Here is a 17,452-nt window from a genome sequence, read left to right as displayed (position 1 = left end):
AAAGTAATATACGACCTTGCTCGTTTAGAAATATTTCTACTTTAATAAAAACAAAATATGAAAGTATTGTATTGTTTTAAACGCCTTTGTGATTTACAGGTCTGGAATCCTTATAGAAATATTATAAAAATAAGCCTCAGATAAGTAAGGATTAATATTGAATATACAATAGAATAAATAATATTATCTGAACAATACTACTCGTCCCATGATCAATATATTCATGGATGTATTTCTTGTTACAACGAACAAAATGCCCATCATTACACCTGATTCGTCCACTGACAAAAGGATATAATGCGCTGGCTCGATTTATATGAAATTACTTCCATAGAGAAATACAAAAACATCTTATCTTCAACACCATTATTGTTATTTGGTAGCTGGATCGTAAAAAGTTGGGAAATATATTTTATTGGGCAAACGCGTGTTGGGGAAATAAAGATTCGACCAAGCAGAAATCTAGTTTGACGATACCTTTTTATTTCGTGTTCATTATATTACAATAATAGTGAATTTGATAAATATAGTCTCTGTCCGTTGGTGTAGGAATTTAATTTAGTATAATATTCGAATTGGTTAATTTGTAGGTACTAGTCAATATTCCGTTAAAATTTGAGGTAAATTCTCGCGCATGGAATCGGTTAAATTTGATTACAAGTTAATTTCCCCTAATACAAAGACCTTTCGTATGACTATACACAAATTACGATTATTCGCGACAACTATAGTTGGTACTACCTGACTAGGAATCATGTTTAATGTTTCTTTTTATGTTTCGGATTATTATAGCATATCCACGAGTTCACACGTGTGTACTTAACACGACAAACATTGGGCTATGAGCCTTTATCCTATGGTCTCTGGAAAAAAAGCTTTGGAGCGTACAATATTCAGAAGATAGAGTGAACATTACAGATATAGTTAAATATTTATTATAGATATCTAACTTATTGCAGTGTTAGAAAATATATGGGACATTTGATTGGTCATTAAACAGATTTTATTATGCGGGTATGTAACGTGACACCATGCCATCGCGAGTCTAAACCCTAACGTCGTGTCATCGATAAATAAAATTGAAATAAATAATTAAATTAAATTTCTCAACACTTATTAAATAAAATAGAAACATTTGTATGCCCATTTGTTGGTAAGTCTCTATGCCTAATTTGGATAATTTGGGTTTTTTAAATGACCTATTTTTTAAGTATAAGAAACTTCTTGAAAGGAAAAGAAAGACTCATTATGTTTTGCTGTACACCCATTTACACTTCTTAGAATGAATACGCGTTATAACTAACTAATTGTGATTATAATTTACGAAACGTCGAAAAACGCTAGTAGAACTTTGCTCTTCTACTCAGAAAATGGCTCTCAAAATAAAAACAAGTTCAAAATACCTAGATATTGGCCGTCGCGAAACATTTCTCCAAAAGCCTATAAAGTGAAATCTCTATTTGCTCTTGAGCACATTCTCCGGATTTACGTGGTTAAGGTATTTGGGAATGAAAAAGAGAGAGGTGTAATCATCCTAGTGTTTTATACTGTCTGACCGCATAATACCCATACTCGCGCATTGCCCACAGCTGGTTCCTCGTTGCTAAATACGCGGCGGGCTAAGATATAGCGGCCTCGTCACAATACTCTCCGTCCAGTGAAGTACTTGCATTGTAATTCGTTAGTTGCATCTTAGAATCAACGGCCCGAGGACTGTTTGGAGGAATGTGGATCCAACTTTAGGTGGGAGCAATTGAGAAACTAGGGCTTCTCCGGTTAGAAGTATTTGGTTTTGGGAGATGTTGCTAGATTTGACTACCTAAATATAGTATATATATATATATATATATATATATATATATATATATATATATATATCTTCTTATTTGGCCTCCCCCCAACGGTTCATCCCACGATCCTCACCGATACTTCTTACATTTCGCAAGGAAAATACCCCTAACCGGTGAAACCGTTAGGAGGGATGAGGGCCTGGAAAGAGTGTGATATTTTATCACATCAAACAGCTCGCGAATATGAGTTAATCGATCGTCGGAGAAGGTTTACTCGATCGGGTTGAGCTAGAAAGGGGAAGCTAGATGAATTAATGGTCTAAAACATCGGCCAGCTCGATAATACAATTATTATCCGAGAGACGAAAAGTGGAAATATATCTCGAAATCTTGAACTTGGGAAATATCTACTTCTCGATGAATTCAGTTGTACCTGACGAAACGTCGCACATTGATTGATTGGACTTGACTACGTGAACGCTGGACCCGTATAACATCACTGAATCAGTGTTTTATACAAGAAAGTCCACGAGAGCCGATCGATGAGCGAGAATAATAAGTTGATTATACCTGGACCATTTTGAAGGGATGTTTGAAGCTGAAAATTCCACCTGAACTTTCGGTCGAAGAGAAGACTGAGATTGATGAATATATCCGACCATGGAATGAGCGTATTCTGGATTATAAGGCGCGAGATGCACGGTGCAAGACGTCCCCTATGGAAGAGGATGACCTGAGTTTTCTGAAGGTTGACCTGCAATATTCAAAATGTCTACCACTAGACTGTCTCATCGAGCTTCTTAATAAGTTTGGCGAATCCCGGCTTATGTGATGCATGGAAGGCCATGCGGTTTTATTATGCTACGTTTGCTGTTCTATGATCTGTTCTATTCGTAGGTATCTCCAATTTCAGCTAGTATATTAAGAATATTCAACAGGCAACGTTCAATGGGTTCCTCATTTTGCGATCATTCCAACCACGTAGCGTAAACACTTTTCATCATCTTCGGTTTTGAGAATCCTTAATACACTTCGAACAAATTGAGGTTACCAATATGGCGAATTAATGAGCCCAGAAGACGGAAATGGATGACATTAACACGGGTGGCGGTAGTTTCGAAAATAGACAATAGAGACAAAGACAGAGAGAGATTGTCGCCCTGGCCTTTAGATCCCCTGACCGCATAAAACCTCGTTAATTTCCAATATATTGTTGCAGATTTCCCACAAATATGTTGCAACATTCGTTTTCTGTGTTTGATGGAATAGTCACTAATATTAGTTGGAAACAAATTAACGCGATAACACTGTTGTAGGAAGTTGTCGTAGTTGTAATGCGGATGTAGTAAGAGGCTCAAATCAAGAGACCAGAGAGAGAGACCTAATCCTAGTGGTCATTTATATCCTAGAACCACACGGTCTAATCCTCGACCATTACCAAACGTAGAAACCTGTATGAGTCTAAGGTTTTAACGGTCGTTAGAAATATCAAATAAATTGCGATATGTATTCTACAATCGGCAGGTTTTTTAAAATTCCAATAATACATTTTCTACTTATGATAATGTTAATTTTATGCAAAATTTGTATTAGACTATTTAGATCAAGTTACTATATTAGTAAGACAAATATTATTAAAATGAAAATATATTATTTAGTAAATTATTTTCTTACGACACCAGTACAGCAATATATTCTACAATACTATATCGATCAAGGCGACAACTTTGTTTGCGGAAAAAAATTGTTTACCTTCCTGATACTCAAAATTAGCAGCTTAAAGATGATTTGCCCAACTCCGTCAAAATATGCTAACGTTGAATATATCGACGATATCAATATGGAATATGGAATTTGTAGAAAGTTCGCTTGTTTATATTTTGTTTATGAAATTCGCGTCAACGAAAACATACCACTTTATCAATTAAAATTTATAAAATCGATAAGCTCAGGTCCATATTAACAAAGTTAGGGCTTTCAAAGATTCACATAAAATTAAAATTTTATACCATTAGTGTTAGAAATTTGTTATTAACTATTCACTTTTGATACTCTGATTGTTCCTCAACATACTGTTTAAAGCAAACTTCAAGCAGATTGCGTGAGTCGAGAAGCATTAATTCACTGTCTGTTTTATAACTTTGCAAAACAGTTGTTAAGTTCAGTCGATTTAAAAATCAAACCACTTGTTCATAATCAAGCCAAGCATAATAAAATAATACTCCAAAAATATAATAATTAAGACAAATAATTAAGAAAAAAGTGGTTGCTGGGAATTAAATATGCATAAAAAATGTAACACTGTTATTAAATATCTTAATATTAATTGAATTTTAAGATGCATACGCATATATTACGCATCCAATCATGTAAAATTTTTAAACAAGTGTACTTTTGGTTATTCCCAATAATAAATTTCATAATAACAGATTGTTGAAGACTACATATCTTAGGAGTTCGTGCTGATAACAGACAATGGAAAATTCATTTCGACAAAAGAGTCTTGTGAAAATAACCTGTATCAGTTTTTCGCCTAGAAGTCTCAGATGCTATGGAGTGACGATGTTGGTAACACCTGAATAATAGGAAAATGTCATCGAAGAAAATGCCCCATATGTCACTGACTGGCGTTTAATTTAAATAATTAAATTAGCTTGCAAGGACATGAGCTAACCTGGAATTACTTCTCCCGCAATCCTACATTTCATTGACCTATAACACGTGAAAATAAGTTATTCTATCCATAAAGATAAAGACACAGAAATGCTATTTTACTACAGAAATAACAAATTCGGACTTCTATTTCAGCATTCAAGTACCGGCACCACCTTCATCAGAACCTGAAATCTTGTCCAACGTAGCTGGGGGCTTGGGCACTGTTATATTTGCACTATGAAGGATGGGATATGATGGGATGGGATGATAGCTGATTGCAGATTGGGATATGGGGTACCCTTTCATATCACATTAACAAAAGTAATAACCGTTTATGATTCTTCTACTAGCGCCATACCATAGGATTTCTTTACACCTACTTAAAATATTCTATGTTAATAATAATTTTACATTCTGTAAAAATATTGTAACGCCGTGTAATTTTTTTCATGGATATACAAATAAATAAATAAAATACATGAATATACTTAAAAAGTTTTTAGTAGCGGATCGATGTAATTTCAATACATTCGACTTTAAAGGAAACCATTCAACTATCGATTTAAATAAAAGGTTAAAAAGTGGTAAAATCGTATAAAGAAAGAAAAGTTTTTTTTCTAGATTCGGCGCCGATATTCATAAAAGGTGGCATAAGGGGTCTCATTTTAAATCAAGTAAGAACTTACACAGATAATTTGTCGGTACTGCGTTGAGGTCTCTCTGATCTATATCACTGATATTTATTTATCTTTTTCAACATATAACTACTTTGCTAGCTATATTGGCCCAAGGCTAAGACAACGAGGAAGCAAAACGAAATTGAAGACATCATTAAACAAAATTAAATATCGAAAAATTATTTTACAATTGACTTTGTTTGAATGTACATACATATTAAGACAAACTAATATCTCCTTAATAGAATAAATAATACCATTGTGATGTAATGCTTGAAAGTGTATGTAAAAAAGGAGAAGGAACTCGATATTAAATATACACTGTAATCTAAAAATGTAGAAAATATTAACCATTAGGAAGAAATTATGCTATTCCTACATAACATGTATGTCCCTTCCATATTCTAACCCCTCTAGATATGGGGTTGTAACAAGAGGAGCAATCTGGATATCTGGAGATCTGGATATAAGCCTGGACATTTCAGAAAATAGTATTGAAGAATACTGAAACACCCGCTAATATTTCAAAATTTGAGAGAAATTAAAAATGAAGAGAAATTCGGAAATGAAACCAAACCAGATCACCGAGGACCTTATCCACAATCTCGATGAAATTAGTCATGAAGAAATGCTTGTTCGCCATGTCAATATCAAGGCACAGAATTAGGGCGTAGTGATATTGTACATGTTAATATTAATATAGAAAAGACGTTAAGCCATTTTAATGTGAAATTCTTTATTTTTTAATATTATAGTACTTTTTAATGTTACTAATTGAATAAGTATTGTTCAGATTATTATTATTAAAATGTCATCACTGAGATAGGTAATATATATAACAACAAAAAAGCTAATTTACTTAAAGAAATTTTACTTTCTGCTTTATTATTGAATGGCATATTTGGTACTAATCACTACATAGTATAAAACAAAGTCGCCTTTTCTGTCTCTATATCCCTATGTGCGCTTAAATCTTTAAAACTACGCAACGGATTTTGATGCGTTTTTTTTCAATAGATAGAGTGATTCAAGAGAAAGGTCTATATGTATAATACATGCATAATATACTAAGGCAATATTGCTAATTTTAGAGCTTTCTAACGTGATGTCGTAAATTAACCTATTTTTTTAGGCTTATTTGGCAATTAGTAAAAACGCTGCCTAACCCTACGAGTTAGATCAAATTAATGTACTACAGTATTGTACACCATAAAAAGGTCTACAAAAAACTCCCGGATGGTATATGTTTATCTTTTAGGGATAACCCACATTAACCATTTTTATTGTTTACTTTTTATGTGAGAAAATGGCTTATTTACGAAGCTATTTTAAGCAATACGGCATTAATACTTATCGAATTAAGTACCTTAAATACAGTGTGCAACTAATATAGATCAATATGGTTCCTTACAGCATCGAAATTAAACAAATATTTTCGGAGATATTACAAATTTAAAATTTGCGTTTAAAAATGTGTAATGTAATAAAAATTGTATGAATTTAGATATTCCAAAGATTGCAGGAAATCTTCATAGTAAGTATAGGGGAAGAGGAATTGTTTTACTCCAAATTTAATGCGTGCAGGCCAAGGGCAGTAATGAATGAACCAAAAATACTGGATCGATTTTAATCATGTTTTCATTGAGTGACATAGGCATATATATTTTATGGCCGTGCAAAGTCGGAGCGGGCCGCTATGTTTTTATATACAACGTTCATATTTTTTCTGTAGTGTATTTAATTTAGTATCAGCATTGCACCCGTGCGAAGCCGGGGCGGGTCGCTAGTATTTTATACATTTTAGCACAGCGTAATTATTATATTGTGTAATATTCCATCAATATCAGTTTTTGACATCAAATATTAAACGCCTATCAGACGGTTTGTCCTTCAAAGCCTTACCGTGATCTCCCTTAATAACCCCATGAAAATCCGCACGGTCCAGGTCACGGTAATAAAAAGCCGGCGCCCTTACAGCAGAGCCCCTCTCGTTCGTTGGCAGCTTTTAAGCTGCATCTGCAGCACGGGAAGGGCGGGTTGTCGTCATTAAAATTCAGGTTTGCCCTCGTCCAAGCTTCAAAATAATAAAGCCGTTACGTGTCTGCCTTTCGCTCGTTTCATGTAAGCTTTTCAATTTCTTCTTTATTAATATAACGCGTGTTTAACTAGTCAACGTTGGAACATATATACGGCGTATCTGAGGAAGGTCTTCAAATTGGTTTTATAATTTAAATTTACTGCATGTAGAAATAGCGGCCCATAATGTTTGTTTTAATTAGTTCGGAAGTGCTTAAAATAACTTTTATGTATTTTAAGTATTATGGTTGATAGTTTCACAAATTTCTTATAAAAAAAATAGATGGCATGAATATCTCGAATAATTATTTATTGAAGCCATACTTAGCAGTGCATTTGTAACGTAGTATATATATATATATATATATATATATATATATATATGAACAAATTTAATTCTTAACCGTCAAAATTCCAAGTGTTGTAATAGTGAATACGAAGTAAATTAAATTTGGAAAAAGCTGAAGTAACAAGGCATATTTCATTTAGAAATTTTACTGTAAAAATTTGTAATAAAACTGATTTACTGTAGAAATTTGTAATAAAGCATTTATATAAAAACACCATATATTTCCATGCAAGTCCATGCACCAATTTACATAGATATCATACTGAATGTTATTTATATAAGGATTTCCGTTAATAATTTCATTATTTTTTACAAAAAAAGACCTATCTTATTTAGCTATGTTTCTAAATAGAAGGCGTTTTCTTTTTTCCTTGTTGCACTCTTCCTCTTTCGGAGAAATAATTCCACAATTTTTTGTTATTATTCTGGTAGAGTAATGATTTTATTACACTTTTGTAAAGCAATATTGAAAACTTTTATCGTTCCCTTCATTTAAGACAAGGAATTATGTATTGCTGTTTTTCAAAGTTTCCACTAAACTACTTGTTTCAAGTCACATTTAGAGAAGGTAAATTAAAAATCGTCATTAAATTAGAAATTACCTATTAAACCAAATCGAAAATCTCAACAAAAAAAATCAACCGACAGGCCCGTCGCTAAAATTGTTTAATAATTGATGTAATAGTTTCGGAAATAAGTTGAATGTTCGACAATATTTAACGCTTTGGTTTTCGATGAATCCATTGCATTTTACTAGACTGTGAGCCCTTTTTGAAAGAGCTACCACTAAGAACGCAACTACAACAAACTAAAATTACATCAAATGGCTAAAATGTCATCCTACACATGTTAATGAGCGATGTAAATATAAAGTGCTTCGGTTCTGAAGTAAGTTTTGAAAATAAGATGTACAAATATGAGTAAAAACCGATATTATTACTAACGCAGTTAGTTTTAATAATAACTAATGCTCCAAGTTCAATTTTTCATACAGAGTATATAAAAGGTTAATATTATTATATATATAATTAAGATTAAAAAAATTTAAAATAAAACCATTCCAAGTCTTAAACGCAGTAGCTATCCTATAGTTTTAAACTGTAGATATTGAATATTATATATTCATTTCGTTTAGACTATGAAGGATTAACTTGAAAATACTTGAAACTTTATATATAGATATTCCCACAAAAAGTATATTTGCAGCGGTATCAAAAAATGTGCAAGTGTTTTAAATATAAGGTATATGGTTTAAAATAAGTGTACCAAAATTTGCTCAGAAGAGATTTCCGTGAAAGTATCAAATTACTTTGTGACACATGACATTTCAGTGGCACAATTGAAGTTTGAATATTTAAGCCTTCAATACTGAACTAGCTTTTTAGAATCTTTCTGAACAGTATCTAGCAATTAATATTAAACAAAAAAATAAAATATGCTGAGAGGAAATATTTAAAAAGGTAATCAAGGAAATGAAAACAGATTGCTGTAGACAATTATTATTACCGTCGCCAATCCATAGCCTGCGCTATAGGATAATACCTATTTCTCAACCAATATGCTACCATCGGTGATGTAGCACCAAAAAAATATCGATATTCTCTATAGATTTTTAAATGTAGCGATTATATGTTTTATTAGATCTTTGAAATCAAGTACCAAAATTCATTGAACCTTTAAAATTAAATATTAATTGTCAAATTTTGACACGTTTAAGAAATATTTTTAATTTTTTTTAGGGAAAATATCGACTTTTTTGTGCTTTTGCGCTTAACCCTTTTCTTACCAAAAATAAAAATTGTGAAATATTATGATATTCATTGTCATCAATATCACTCTAAAATAATTGAAATAAAATTATAAATATTAAAAACTAGCAGTATATTTTGCCATCTACACCAAAATCAATTTTGCGTTGGCGCAATATTGGCAGTTTCCAGGCAAAAAAGTAAGAAATTTTTGATACTCTGTGTGAAGTTGAACCTGACATTTCTAGCATATGTAGATCGTCTGGCTTTTGCAAATCTTGCATCATTTCCTTGCATTTTCTTTATGTTGGTTTATGATATATAGGTCAGTATCATAAGTCAAATATGTTCATATACATGTGTATTCCACATATATAATTTTCAGGAATATGCACATAAAAGTTGAAATAACACTTCAATTGAAAAGTCCCCGGCCTGAAAAATAGATGGCGCTACTAGAATTAAATACATATATTTGTTAGTTATACCTAACACTCAAAGATGCGTGTATAAATTTGACAGCTATCGAATCATTAGTTTGTGAATTATAGCATATTGAGTGAAGCAACTTTTGTTATTGTGAAAAAATGGGTAAACAGTAATTTAGCGTGTTGATAATATGGTGCATTTTTGAACGGAACAAATACAGTCGAAGAAATAATTTGGTTTGATGCCGAGTGTCCGGACGCTGCCCCAGAAAAATTAATCATCAAGGGTTGGTTGCTAAGTTTTGACGTGGTGAAATGAGGACCGAAGACGTTGAACGCAGTGGACGCCCAAAAGAGTTACCGACGAAAACATTTAAAAAATACACAAAATAATCTTGAATGGCCGTAAATTGAAATTGAATGAAATAGCAGAAACTCCAAAGATATGAACTGAACGTTTACATCATATAATTCACGAATATTTGGGTATGACTAAAACTATTTTGCACAGGCAAAGTGGGTGCCGCGCGAACTTACTTTCGACCAAAAACAACGACGAGTTAATGATTCGAAGCAGTGTTTGAAGAAGATCAAGCGTAATAAACTCGAGTTTTTGCGTCGCTATGTAACAATGGATGAAACGTGGCTCCATCATTTCACTCCGAAGTCCAATCAATAGTTATCCGGGTGGTCTGTATTTTAAGGTTATGGCGTCTGTATTTTGGGATGCGAATGGAGTAATTTTCACTGACTACCTTAAAAACGGAAGGACCATCAACAGCGACTATCTCAGAGCGTTATTGGACCGTTTGAATGATGAAATCGCCGAAAACGGCGGCATTTGAAGAAAAAGAAAGTGCTGCTTCACCAAGACAATGCACCGTGTCACAAGTCAATGAAAACGATTGCAGAAATCCATGAAATGGTCTTCAAATTGCTTCAACACCTTCACCGTATTCTCCAGATCTGGCAACAGCGACCATTTCCTGTTCTCATATCTCAAAATTATGCTCGCTGGGAAGAAATTTTCGTCGAATGAAAATGTGATCGCCTAAACTGAGACCTATTTTGATGTTAAGGACAAATCGTACTACAAAAATGATATCGAAAAGTTGGAGGGTCGCTATAATCAGTGTATCACTCTTGAAGGTAATTATATTGAATAAAAAACAATAATTTTTTCAAAAAAATGTGTTTTACTATGGTAGGCCGGGGAGTTTTCAATTGACCTGTTATATATATTTTGATAAATGATTTAAATTATTCAAAAATATTGAATAAAACATGTTTTCAGTGTCCTGTATTGGGAATGCCACTTAACACATGCATAATGACTATTGTATAACAAGTTCATTTTGACTGCATTTTGTGAAGTTGAACTGTGAAGTTATAAATGGGACAGAACATTCCTACAAAGGACGTAGACAAATACACAATTTGATGATAATAATCAACTCCAAATAAGTCTCCAATCAACCAATCACTGTTTTCGGTGTCTAGAGTGTTCCTATAATTATTCAGCACGAATTTTATACTTGTCGTGGTGGAAGACAGAGACTGCAGACAGAGACAGAACAGAGAGGGCACCAAGTGGTTTTGTGAGAAATGAAAGTGCTTTAGTCTAACCGACTAACAAAGTCACTTTTGATTTCAAAGAATTTCGTTAATCCATCCTCTATGGCCCGTCGTATTTGCACTGAGGCTCTGGTAAGGGTTAAGAATGGACGGCAGGCATCACTGCAGCATCTACCTGTTGATTCCCAAGTATAGTACCGTGAGGATTCACACTTGCGTTAGCAAATGACCAGTCATCAATAGCGATCGCAGGTGATTTATAGATTTAGGGACTAGGCGATGACAAGCTCTCTGTAGGGGTCTGAAAGAATTAGTCATTTTCTATAAGGTTATGTAGACACAAAAATATGTAAATGCCTAAAATAGGGCTTGGTGTAGTACATATATTTCAGAGGTTAATATCGTGCCCTGTTCAGAGAGCCTGAAAGGGTAGATTTGTCCATTAGAAACAAAGGCACAACCAAACTTTGTACTGGATTTGGAGCCGTCACTATAAATGTTCCTGTGATCCAGATAGAGGGAGAGTAGCTCAAAATATTTTGCTCTTATGAAAGAGAAAAGTTGCTCCCTCTTGGAATATAGACGAAAGGAGTTATCTATAAAATATGCCCTAAAATATATGAAAGTCCATGGGGAAATGTGGGAAATAGAATAAAAAGTAAATAAGGGAGCTAAATATACTTTTGAAAATTAAAGCAAACATAATGGCGAAAGTGTTTTTTACATAGATAGTGGGGCGGCCGTCGGGGGCAGGATGATGAATCCATGAAGGTATCAGGAAAGATATAGTGAAGGAAGGCACTGCAATCAATCTTACCACGAATTTAAGTGGAGCTGGTTGTGGTAGAAGGTGGCAGTATTGGTATATGTAAGTAAATATATGAAAACTTATTGCTGGTGATGATCGGTAGGTATCCATCGATATTTGGAGCGCCGAGTTTTGTAAGAGCTCCATTGTTTTGAGGTACGTGCTTCCAGGTAAGCCAACGATCAAATATGGCTTGCAGTAATCTAAGTCGATCTACTGCAGGCACAGGAAGATTGTTAATACCGATGTAATGGACATCAGAGTGTCTCTGTTTGCGACGAAAACGGATGACTTTGGTGGGAATATATAAAGCCCGGTGGAAGAAGACACTACCAATAATCTATTCCCAGCTCCTTGTAGAAGTCTCTTTCCTAAATTGGTGGACTTAACTGCACAGTAGACAGATTAGTATCAACATATGCAGTAATTGAGGCCACAATTAGTAAACATGGAGTTGAACTCAAGACTTAATCCGAAAATCTCATTTCTAACAGGATCTCGAGGAAAGCACGCTTACATGCATCACATTATAACAGTACAGTAAGGTAAGCGTTCGAAAAAATCGGATTTTAGTATGGATTGTAACGTTTATTCTCTTTCACAGGTGCCATATTATAGAAGAAAAAGCTCATAAAGCTTTCGCTTACTACTGTTAGTAGATGCTATTCTTTTCTTCTGTATTGCGGCCCTCAACAGTTCCTTCCTCCTGTACATGTATTATCTAGTTTTAGTTAAAATTTACAATAGCAGACTCAGTGTAGTACTTTTCTTTATAAAAATCATATTCTATATGGACGTACAAAATAAACCACATGAAAATTATAATGAATGTAATCAATTTACTACAGACCATAGTCAAACTAACAGCGAAGATTAAGAAATATGATAAGATGGTGCTACTTTTGGTATAAAACCTACATCAATCAAATCGCAAATTATTAAGCAATAATTAAAGTATTTTGAATATTATTTATTATCTCATAGTGATATCCTATACACGTGAATGAAAACTCACAGCTATCATTACCTAATTATAAGTGAAGTATTGTCATCAAATACTTTGAGGACCAGGGAAGAGAGAAATACAAATGGACGAAAACTCACAGCTAACATTAGCTAATAATAAGTGAAGTACTTGATGACTCATTTTGTGCTTTAGCTACCTCTCTTCCACATGAACGATTGGATTTAAGATTACTCTATATATATCAGAAGAGGACTGACTATTAAATTTTTTTGAATTACAATGATGGTATATAAAGATCCTTTTCACGATTTCGGTTGTAAACTATTTATGAAGTTTGATAGACGACTAATTTCCATCTGTCCATATTGTTTCTCTCTTACCGCTTCCAAATGAACGAAAGAAATCATTGAGAAGTTGGCTGACTATTAATTTTTTTTTGAATTATAATGATGATATGCAAAAATGCTTTTCAAGCTTGTGAATGTTTTGGGGGCTCGGTTGTAAACTATTTATGAAGTTTGATAGACGTTTGATAGAAGTTTGCTTGTCTCATAGCACTACCGATCTGCATCTAACTTACAAATAATAACAGTTAGTTAACAGTCATTTTATCCAAATACACAATAGAATTAATGATCCTGTCTTTTTTAGTATAAAATAATCTTGGGAACCTTTGTAGCTTCCTTTATTTCGTTACCATGAATTATTTAGTATTGTTTTTGAAGCGTTCAATTCAACAGCTTTTTTCAAGCCATACTTATAGAAGACTATGAATTAAAAAGTACCTTTAAAATAAAAATAACCTGTTGACCCAAATCGAAAACCCACCAAAAATCTCAATAAAACACCAACCGACAGGTCCGACACTAAAATAGCTTGGATATATATATTTTTCAATCTAGTCAAGGCAGGGAAAAAAAGCAATAAAACGAATTCGCCAGGTAGGTAGAGAGGTACACGGAATGGCGTGTTCTGCTAGGTAATATTTCGAAAGTTAATTTCAATATTTTTCGTGTGGGGGGCCCTCCGAAATATTGAAATACGTCGTTATTGTTTTTGGTTGTAATATGTTTGATACGAAAGGAGGGTGCAAGTGGTTGAACAATAAAAATTTATAGCGGAAATATTTCTCAGACATTTGATATTACGAAATAAAAGTATAGTAAATTCTGTTGGGAACGGCATAAAACGAGGAACATTATACCTTTTTTTTTAGTTTTGGGGTAGATTAAAACCTTTTTTGAATCACAATGACATGAGTCCGTACTAAGATATATATATATATATATATATATATATATATATATATATAACATTGTTTAACATCGTTGTTTTGCCATGTAAATAAATTCTGGAGAATTTCTAGTGTAGAAAACTTATTTGAAGATATTAGTTATTAATAAATAAATAATAAAGTTACTTGAGAATATATTTAATATGAGAGCTACACTGAGATAGCTAAAATATTTAACTACTACGCTTGATGCATAAACACTAACAATGTAGAAAATAATGCCGAAAACTGTAGAGAGAGTGAGAGAAAGGTTATTGTTTGAGAGAAACAGGAGACCCTCTTCGTTATCATCTCTACTCCGTGTTGTTTAGTGGGTGGGAAATGACACCGGTAGACACATGGAGGGGATAACTTACCAAGTAATAATAATTAATGTTATCGAGCGGGATAAAAAATGATAAAATTATTAAAGTGACTATTAAGAAGCAGGGGTTGGTGATTGAAAAGTAAAAATTTAGGGTTGTATGTATTTTTTAATGCCGCATAATAAAAAAAACATTTTGGGGTGGACACCCCTTATCACCTAGAGGTTTAAAAATATATAGTAGCCGATTTACTACCCAAACCTACAAAATGCATGCTTACTGAACAAACTTACTGAATATGCATAATAAATTTCATAAGGATTAGTCAAGCCGTTTCGGAGGAGTATGGGAACGAACATTGTGTGTATAAATATATATATATATATATATATATATATATATATATATATATATAGAAAATATATAGAAAATATATATATATATATATATATATATAGAAAATATATAGAAAATATATATATATATATATATATAGAAAATATATAGAAAATATATATATATATATATATATATATATAGAAAATGTATATATAGAAAATAATTTTCTGTCGTATCAACAAAGAACTTTGGAACACATCAAAATTATTTCTTCTGTCTTTTTATTCTTGTTTATTTCCATCATATTAAACTTTTAGATATCAATTCGAGTTTCTGTTTTCTTATATGTTTTTATATTATCAATTATATTTATAAAGTTTGCTTTTAATTTCTTTCCAGTTAAAATTATGTACAATATATATAACGCACCTTATTATTTTAAATATTCTCTCTGGAAGATCATTAGGTAGTGTATAATTAAAAGGTTTTAAGTTTAAATTTTTTCATAGACATTTGACAAAAATATGTTTTATACATTAGTGATCCGTCTATACCACAGGATAAAATAGAAGAGATAGCTTAAAGACCTAGTGACAGTCGGTATAATAAAATAAATTTCTGCGGCATGAGATATTGCCTAGCTCTGTTTGTTCGTATAAGAAGGAACATCAGGAATTTAAGGTATAGAGTCAAGTTGCAATTTCTCAACTCCTGGTAATACATGTCACGTTAGTATTGAAAGTACCGATGATGAGCACTTTAAATGATTTCTCGAATATACTAGCCAGACGATGTATATTCCTTAATCCAGGAACTCTATTAGATTCGAAAATATGTCAGATAATTACACGATTTCTTTCTCTTCAATGCAATGAGGGGGTTTAAGCTGGTTATTAAATTTTCAACTAATAGATGGCCTTTAGTAAATGTATTTTTAGTTGGGCAATAAGCACTAAATAATCTGAATAATCCTGAATTACTTTGAACCAAAATCCCTGGTTAATTAAAGTTCCGTTAATTCTCTCTTAATAGTTTGCTATTATTTCAATCATTGTTAAATTATCCAATAATTGATCCTAAAATAAGTATTTCATATTTCATATAATCATATTACTAATATGACTAAATTTATCCCAACTTACAACAAAACATGCTATAACGATCATAAATGTCTTTGACACTTAATCATGTCGGTTTGGGATTTTTAATATTATCAACCATTTTTTAAAGACAACCAAATACTTCTTAGAAGTATTCAGAATTTCTTTACTATTTGTGTATCCGGGTAAACAACATGTTCAAGATCGAGAATTCACTTTAATTTTTGTACTATCCACTCATATATACCAATGAACTAATAACTTAATCTCTAGGCGTTATAAAAATTTAAATGCACTATTCCTTATGCCTTATGCATACTGAAAATATCATCTGAAATAAATAGACAATCAATGAGCCAATCAGATCCTATCGCGGCTCCTATCATAGCGATTAAAGAAAGTAATAAGTTAAAAGCAGCGACAACTAGATATTGGACGACGCGAAACATTTCCCCAAAATTTTCTATAAAGTTAAATCTGCTAATTTCCCTGTGATAAACATATAAGAAAATATCTACGTTATTATCAGAAAATGTAAAAACAGTTTCTCATTTTTCTTAAACAGACGTAATTTTGCGAAATATATTTGCTTCAGTTTAATACAATAAGAGAGTATATAGAGAAGGTTAACACTAAATTTGAATAAATCATTTTACTTGAACTTCGTCTTGAAGAATATGTTTAAAGTTTCATTTGTACGGCATCGGCCTTAAAACAGCTATATGTCCGAAAATAATTTAAATTTTGGAAAATCCTCTTACTATTCATAGGTATCATGCAAATAAACTCAGATATTTTCTGATAAAATAATCTATAACGCTATAAAATATCATTTTTATGACAGCTTCATTGGAGGTAATATTATATATGCCGTATTGTACTCACACAAAGACCAGGCGTATTACGATCGTCCTGTAGAGAGTAGACATAAAAGAAAATTTCAACTCAACCGTGTGTTTGACTTGATTTATTCTTTTGCTGGATACTTTTGCACGATACTTTTGTAACATATTTTAATATAAAATATTAAATTTATTCGGGTACCGGGGCTGACGTGGGTTGGGTGTCTCTCGCTCGTGGACAATTTTCAGTTTACAGCTTCCGCCGTATATCATCAGGTGAACTGAAAAAAATTACATATTTTCATATACTTTTTTATTGTTTCTTATGCCCGTACGATTTTATAGAGTTAATTTAACGAAAATGATAAAGCATTTTCATCATGCTTCCAGTCTGTGCAGTCACGAACCTTTCTCCACCAATTGGGCCCTCTAAACTTTACGATATCTCCGATCCACCTTCCTTTAGGTCCCTTTTCTTAGAATTTTTTGTCGCCCTATC

At 32.5% G+C, this 17,452-nt stretch overlaps 1 protein-coding gene across 2 annotated transcripts in view; it reads right to left on the bottom strand.

Moving 5' to 3' along the window:
- The window catches only part of LOC143199833 (major facilitator superfamily domain-containing protein 12), a 236,859-nt gene that overhangs the window by 218,931 nt on the left and 476 nt on the right, over positions 1-17,452 (bottom strand). The window contains exon 1 of one of the 2 annotated variants that reach the window (XM_076409981.1): positions 16,997-17,093. The exons of the other annotated variant lie outside the window; for it this stretch is intronic. The gene's annotated coding sequence lies outside the window, so the exon portion shown is untranslated. Of the gene's footprint in view, positions 1-16,996; positions 17,094-17,452 lie in introns of those variants that run through there. 2 annotated transcript variants of the gene reach the window in all.

Source organism: Rhynchophorus ferrugineus, unplaced genomic scaffold (assembly GCF_030347505.1).
Source record: "Rhynchophorus ferrugineus isolate W39M unplaced genomic scaffold, kcgeb_rfMv2 rfM1, whole genome shotgun sequence".
Lineage (NCBI taxonomy): Eukaryota > Metazoa > Arthropoda > Insecta > Coleoptera > Curculionidae > Rhynchophorus > Rhynchophorus ferrugineus.
This window is presented reverse-complemented; position numbering and strand designations above follow the sequence as displayed.